Below are 7,839 nucleotides of genomic sequence, written 5' to 3' on the forward strand. Positions count from 1 at the left end.
ATTGGGATTTCATCAAGATAGAAAGCTTTTGCACAGCAAAAGAAACAGTCCACAAAACCAAAAGACAACCGACAGAATGGGAGAAAATATTTGCAAACGACATATCAGATAAAGGGCTAGTATCCAAAATCTATAAAGAACTTATCAAACTCAACACCCAAAGAACAAATAATCCAATCAAGAAATGGGCAGAAGACATGAACAGACATTTTTCCAAAGAAGACATCCAAATGGCCAACAGACACATGAAAAAGTGCTCAACATCGCTCGGCATCAGGGAAATCCAAATCAAAACCTCAATGAGATACCACCTCACACCCGTCAGAATGGCTAAAATTAACAAGTCAGGAAACGACAGATGTTGGTGCAGATGCGGAGAAAGGGGAACCCTCCTACACTGTTGGTGGGAATACAAGCTGGTGCAGCCACTCTGGAAAACAGCATGGAAGTTCCTCAAGAAGTTGAAAATAGAGCTACCATACGATCCAGCAATTGCACTACTGGGTATTTACCCCAAAGATACAAATGTAGGGACCCGAAGGGGTACGTGCACCCCAATGTTTATAGCAGCAATGTCCACAACAGCCAAACTGTGGAAAGAGCCAAGATGTCCATCGACAGATGAATGGACAAAGAAGATGTGGTATAGATACACAATGGAATATTATGCAGCCATCCAAAGGAATGAGATCTTGCCATTTTCAACGACATGGATGGATGAATGGACAAAGAAGATGTGGTATAGATACACAATGGAATATTATGCAGCCATCCAAAGGAATGAGATCTTGCCATTTTCAATGACATGGATGGAACTGGAGGGTGTTATACTGAGTGAAATAAGTCAATCAGAGAAAGAAATGGATCATATGATCTCACTGATATGAGGAATTCCTAATCTCAGGAAACAAACTGAGGGTTGCTGGAGTGGTGGGGGGTGGGAGGGATGGGGTGGCTGGGTGATAGACATTGGGGAGGGTATGTGCTATAGTGAGTGCTGTGAATTGTGCAAGACTGTTGAATCACAGATCTGTACTTCTGAAACAAATAATGCAACATATGTTAAGAAAAAAGAAAAAGAAGAAGATAGCAGGAGGGGAAGAATGAAGGGGAGTAAGTCAGAGGGGGAGACGAACCATGAGAGACAATGGACTCTGAAAAACAAACTGAGGGTTCAGAGGGGAGTGGTGTGGGGGGATGGGTTAGCCTGGTGATGGGTATTAAGGAGGGCCCGTATTGCATGGAGCACTGGCTGTTATACGCAAACAATGAATCATGGAACACTACTTCAAAAACTAATGATGTAATGTATGGTGGTTAACATAACAATAAAAAATTTTAAAAAAAGACTCTCCAAGCATGGAGCCCACTGGCCTCCTCCCCAGGGTCCTTTCTCTCTTCACTGTCAGTCCCAGCTTGGGGACTTCTGACTGGTCATTTAGCCTCTTAATTTCTATTGTGTATCGATTAACTTTATGCACTGCTCCCTTAGGGCTTTACCTCTGGATTTCTGAAATGCTTATTTCCTCTCAAACAGCCTGGATCTTGCACATCAGAAGATTTGCCTTTCACAAGTATTTCTCTGAATTGGGCTGCTAAATTAGAAGACAAAAATTAAAGTTTCTCTTTTATAATAATTCAATCATTCTTAAAGTAATGAGTGTCTTTAGCTGAACTGGAGAATGTTGGTGTATAGAACGTAAGGGCACTGGCATATTACAATGTATTATCTCCTTACATCACTCACGGCTCTCTGGAGTCTTTTCTAACAGGCGACAGGCCCAAATGAGGTGGTCTTGTTTGGATTTTCATCTTTTATGCCCAACGACTTGTCCATAGACTAAGCAGCTGCTTCCCATCAAGCGACCCAGAGGGAGCCAGGATACTCACTGGCATGGAGCCATTTCCTCTATTACACAATGTGTCCCACTGAGCAAGATATTTCTGTGAGATACTGTCTTAAGAGTTCTTCTGAAATATGTCAAAGTGCTTCTTGGAAGTTATGACAAAACATGGACGATACATCTATTTCTTCTTGAATTAATGAGAAAGCATAATTTGAAAGTAGGCCCCAAACAGAAAGCTATAGATAAAATAACTGCTCTATCCCTTCCAAAGAATGCTTCTCAAAGAGTGTTACTTGAGCATAAAAAGATCTGGTAAACTCTCCAGAATAGTAACAATACCATCTCTTGACTAAAAATGTACTCTGTACTAGTGCTTCACATATGATAACTCATTTAATTCACCCATAACTCTAAAGTAAATAGCTCCCCATTTTATTTGTAAGGAAATTGAGACTCAGAAAAATTAAATAACTTGCCCAACTTCATACAGCCAATAAATATGAGAGTCAGAATTCAAACCCTAGTTTATTTGACTCAGAAATATAAATCAAAATCAACTACAGAGCTGGGTTACAATACAGATGCCCACCTACCTCCAGTGATTGTCACCAACTGAGTCCTGGGGTGCAGGTTGCTGTGCAGATTAAGCCCCCACTTAGGTTCTAGACTACCTCAGTTTACCATTCAGTGCATTGTTCTTGGTAGTTTTCTGATCCTGGGACATTTACTTAACTTCGTTGTGCCTCCATTTATTCATCTTTAAAATAGAGAAGAAAAGAACTATAATAGTCTCTTCCCTATAAAGTCCGTCTGAGTTAGCATATATAGGCCACTTACATACTTTATATACTTGAAATGGTACCTTGACATGGTAAACACAGTTATTATTGATCTAATGCACTACTGACCAAATCCTCTAGAACACAATGTGTCACATAAAGCAGTGTATTTGTGTGAGATACCAGATGAGATTTGAGAAACGACTGTGCTGCATTCCTCTCTGACTTTAGAAGAATCCATGGAGTAAACATCTAATCACATATAAAAATTTCAGGACATTCTCACCTTTTTACACTGCAAATTTGCTGTAAGAAAATCATATGTACTAGCCATGAGACACCTGAAGAATATATTTTAGCTGTGCTATAATATAGAGTAACATCTTATAGAACAATTACTTTAAAAAAAGCAATAATTTGGGGCACCTGGGTGGCTCCGTTGGTTAAGCGACTGCCTTCAGCTCAGGTCATGATCCCAGGGTCCTGGGATCGAGCCCCGCATCGGGCTCCCTGCTCGGCGGGAAGCCTGCTTCTCCCTCTCCCACTCCCCCTGCTTGTGTTCCCTCTCACTCTCTCTCTCAATTAAATAAATAAAACCTTTAAAAAAATAAAATAAAATAAAAAAGCAATAATTTTATTGTCATAGTAAAGATATTGACTGACGGTGATGGGGAGCAGAAAACCAGAACATGGGGATGAGAGTACGAATAAGATTATAATGGGGTTAAGACTTTGTTTTTTAGAGTAGTTTTAGGTTCACAGCAAAATTAAGAGGAATATACAGAGATTTCCCATATCCACCTGCCTGCACACTTGCATAGCTTCCTTTATTATCAATATTCCCAACCAGAATGGTACACTTGTTACAACTCATGAATCAATATTGACACATCATAATCACCCAAATCCACAGTTTACCTTGGGGTTCACTCTTGCTGTTGTACATTTTATGGGTTTGGACAAATGTACAATGACATCCTTACATCCTTACAATATCATATGGAGTCCTGTAAAAGTCCTCTGTGCTCTGCCTATTCATCCCTCCCCAACCCCCAATCCCTGGTAACCAGTGATCTTTTTACTGTCTCTATAGTTTTGCCTTTTCCAGCATGTCATATAGTTGGAATAATACATTGTGTAGCCTTTTTAGATTGGCTTCTTTCACTTAGTAATGTGTATTTAAGATTTCTCCATGTCTTTTCTTGGAGTGGTAGTTCCTTTCTTTTGGCACCAAATAGTATTTCATTGTCTGGATGTAACAGTTTATTTATCCATTCACCTAATGAAGGGCACCTTTGTTGCTTCCAAGTATTGGCAATTATGAATAAAGCTTCTATAAACATGCACGTGCAGATTTTTTTCAATGTGTACTACTCTTTTTTTATTTAAATTCAATTAATTAACATATAGTGTATTATTGGTTTCAGAGGTAGAGGTCAGTGATTCATCAGTCTTATATAATACCCAGTGGTCATTACATCATGTGCCCCCCTTAATGTTCATCACCCAGTTACCCATCCCCCCACCCCCCTCCCCTCCAGCAACCCTCAGTTTGTTTCCTAGAGTTCAGCATCTCTTATGGTTTGCCTTACTCTCTATTTTCACCTTATTTTATTTTTCCTTCCCTTCCCCTATGTTCATCTGTTTTGTTTCTTAAATTCCACATATGAGTAAAATCATATGGTATTTGTCTTTCTCTGACTGATTTATTTTGCTCAGCATAATACCCTCTAGTTCCATCCACATCATTGTAAATGGCAAGATTTCATTTTTTGATGGCTGAGTTTTGTGTGTGTGTGTGTGTGTGTGTGTGTACACCACATCTTCTTTATCTATTCATCTGTTGATGGACATCTGGGCTCTTTCCATAGTTTGGCTATTGTGGACATTGCTGCTATAAACACTGGGGTGTGGGTGCCCCCATGTGCAGGTTTTTGTATGAACATAAATTTTCAACTCCTTTGGATAAATACCAAGGAACATGATTACTGGACTGTATGGTAAGAATATGTTTAGTTTTCTAACCACCAGACTCTTCCAAAGTGGCTATAACCAATTTTCATTCTCACCAGCAGTACATGAGAGTTTCTGCTGCTCCACATTCTCACCAGCATTTGGTAATGTCAGTGTTCCAGATTTTGGCCATTCTGATGGATGTGTAGTGGTATCTTGTTTTAATTTACATTACCTTGGTGACATATAATGTGAAGCATCTTTTCATATGCTCATTTGTCATCTATATATCTTCTTTGGTAAGGTGTCTGTTAAGGTCTTTGGCCCATTTGGGGGGTTGTTTTCTTATTGTGGACTTTTAAGTGTTCTTTGTATATTTTGGATAACAGTTCTTTATCAAATGCATCTTTTGCAAATATTTTCTCCCAGAGTGTGGCTTGTCTTATCCATCTCTTGACATTATCTTTCACAGAGCAGAAGTTTTTAATTTTAATGAAGTCTAGCTTATTTATCAATTCATTCTTTCATGGATCAAGCTTTTGGTGTTGTATCTAAAAAGTCATCACCAAACCCAAGGTCATCTAGGTTTTCCCCTATCTTCTAGGGGTTTTATAGTTTTGCATTTTACATTTACTTCTGTGATCCATTTTGAGTTAATTTCTGTGAAGGGCATAAGGTCTGTATCTAGATTCATTTTCTTGTGTGTGGATGTTCCAGCACCATTTGTTGAAAAGACTGTCTTTGCTCCATTATATTTCCTTTGTTCCTTTGTCAAGGATCAGTCAGCTATATTTATGTGTGTCTACTTCTGGGCTCTCTATTATATTTCATTGATCTATTTACCTAGAACTATTTTTTTCACCCAACTATGAGATATAATTTTAAAAATATAATGATTCAAACTGGTTAAATTTTAAGTCTCATGCATATTTAAGGCTAACCAGTGATTTTTTTCAAATTATTAGAATGCAGCCTGCTGGTTATATGTGAAAATATTAGTATAGTTCAGATATAGCTAAGAGTAGTGTCTTGCACAAAGCACCTAATCCCATTTGTGCCTAATAAATATATTTTGTTCACAAGGCTCTACCCCTTTTATCTAATTATTTCCTCATTCTGGTATCCAGAAGGATGTGTGTCTTGAATTTCAAAAATAAAAATGGTCAAAATCTTCTTTGCTCACTATCAATATACAGAATTCAACAGTGATTTAGAAAAAAATGTATATGTGAAAAAAAAAGAACATCCCTTAATTTAGTTTGTTTGGAGTTCTTTTGAAAGGAAGATCACTTCAGATGTAAGAAAAAAATCTAAAAAGAATATATATTTAAATATTTATTTATTTATTCATCAAGTCCTTATTGAATGCTATCAGCATCTCTACCTCTGCAAGATGCTCAAGGGCCAGGTGATCCTCAAAATTACATAGGTTCATGTCCAGTAAATATATTCTTTTTCATATTTTAAGTCCTAGTCACAATTATAATTGTTACTATATTTTGCCATTAAACTCTAGTTAATTTTAAAACCACACTAATTTAATGTATTTCATAAAAAATGTGATACATTTCTTGATTAATTTGAATTACAGCACAAATATTAAACATTACCAAAACTACTTGCTTTTAGGCACACATATAGAATATTTACACCTTATATGAACTATACTTTTATCTGTTCAAAACTTGTTATCAAATGCATTCTTAAATTCACAACGTAGAATTAATATTTTTATCCCAAACATTTTAAACTAAGTCATTTACATGTTTATTGGGAACCAAATCCACTCTAGCACTAATTATGTTTGTGTTCAGTTTTAAACATCCGATTATATTTGCACTCTATTTCAAGCATTCAACTCTTTCCGTGAGAATTTTGTAGCTAAAAATATACACATGCTCTCTCAATGTCTCCATTCTCTGCCCCATTGGTGCCATTAGTCAACATTAGGGAGGATTCTGATCAAGGAAAACAGCAAGTAGATAATGGAAATACCAATATGAAAATAAGACAATGACAGAAAATACTATGTTTACGAATTACTTCCAGCTAACACTCTGAAAATAATATAGTCCTCTATATGCTGAAAATCTTAGAGATTATCGAAGAATGTGGTTGCGTTTGGGGAATGCTTCCTTTAGAAAATACACTATACTTTTCAGTTTTTGTTAAGTGATTATATAGATTATGTACTAGGTAACACAAACTCTGCATTCTGTAAAGCTGCAGAGATCTAAAACGTGATTCAGGCACATGCCAGTTTACATCATAACAAAAACTAAGGAATTATTGTTGTGATATGAACTGCTTACTGGAATTCTATGATGTAGTATTTGAAATCTGAACTGCAAAAATAAAGTAAGACCTATCCACTGAGATATTATAAATTCAATGACAATATGACAATATATATGGTGTGTGTTAGGGACCCAATGTTTGTGTCCCCCCAAAATTCATATGTTGGAGCCCTGTCCCTCACTGTGATGGTATTAGGACGTGGGGCCTTTGGGAGGTAATTAGGTTTAGTTGAGATCATGCACAGAGAACCCACATGATGAGATTAATGCCTTTATAAGAAGAGGAAGAGACTTTAGAGCTTCCTCTCACCACCTTGTGAGGACACAGTTCTCTTCACCTGGCACATAGTAAGTGTTCAATAAATACAAACATGGGAGGGGGGTCAAAATAACCTGTTTGATAGCTCTATAACCACCCATTCAGCTGTATTCAAAGAAGCCAACCAGAAGTTTCTAATAAACACTCTATGAGATTAAACCTTTGCATGTTTTCTTAAAGCCCTAGGCTAGTTATTTTCTCTTCCCAAAGCCTGATGGTAGATGTTTCTTTAGGGACCTATAAGTAACAATGGCTAACCTTACAGAATATTAATCAAACTAACTTTTCTTTCCTTGGCAATACATAATTGCAATAACTAATTTATTATATCATTACCTAATTCAAAATGTCCCATACAAAATCAGCAGGTCTACTTGACTTTAAGGTCTTTTTGCAGAAAAACCAGCGTAATCTTCAGGAAAGAGCACAGGATTTGGGAACATACGATCTAGGTCTACTTAGGGCTTTGCCTCTTAATGATTCTTTTTTTTTTAAGATTTTATTTATTTATTTGACAGAGAGAGCAAGAGAGCACAAGCTGGGGGAACAGTAGAGGGTGAGGGAGAAGGAGGCTCCCACCAAGCAGGGAGCCTGATGCGGGGCTCAATCCCAGAACCCTGAGATCATGACCTGAGCCGATGGCA

The 7,839-nt window shown here is 37.3% G+C and overlaps 1 protein-coding gene across 1 annotated transcript in view; it reads right to left on the reverse strand.

The window, feature by feature from the left end:
- The window catches only part of PLPPR1 (phospholipid phosphatase related 1), a 328,325-nt gene extending 325,802 nt beyond the window's left edge, over positions 1 to 2,523 (reverse strand). Inside the window, exon 1 of the mRNA XM_073876658.1 lies at positions 2,441 to 2,523. The gene's annotated coding sequence lies outside the window, so the exon portion shown is untranslated. The remainder of the gene's footprint in view (positions 1 to 2,440) is intronic.
- Between the last annotated feature and the right edge of the window lie 5,316 nt (positions 2,524 to 7,839).

The sequence above is a fragment of the Callorhinus ursinus genome, unplaced genomic scaffold (assembly GCF_003265705.2).
Source record: "Callorhinus ursinus isolate GAN/ISIS: 27379988/994484 unplaced genomic scaffold, GSC_fseal_2.0 scaffold24, whole genome shotgun sequence".
Classification (NCBI taxonomy): Eukaryota; Metazoa; Chordata; class Mammalia; order Carnivora; family Otariidae; genus Callorhinus; species Callorhinus ursinus.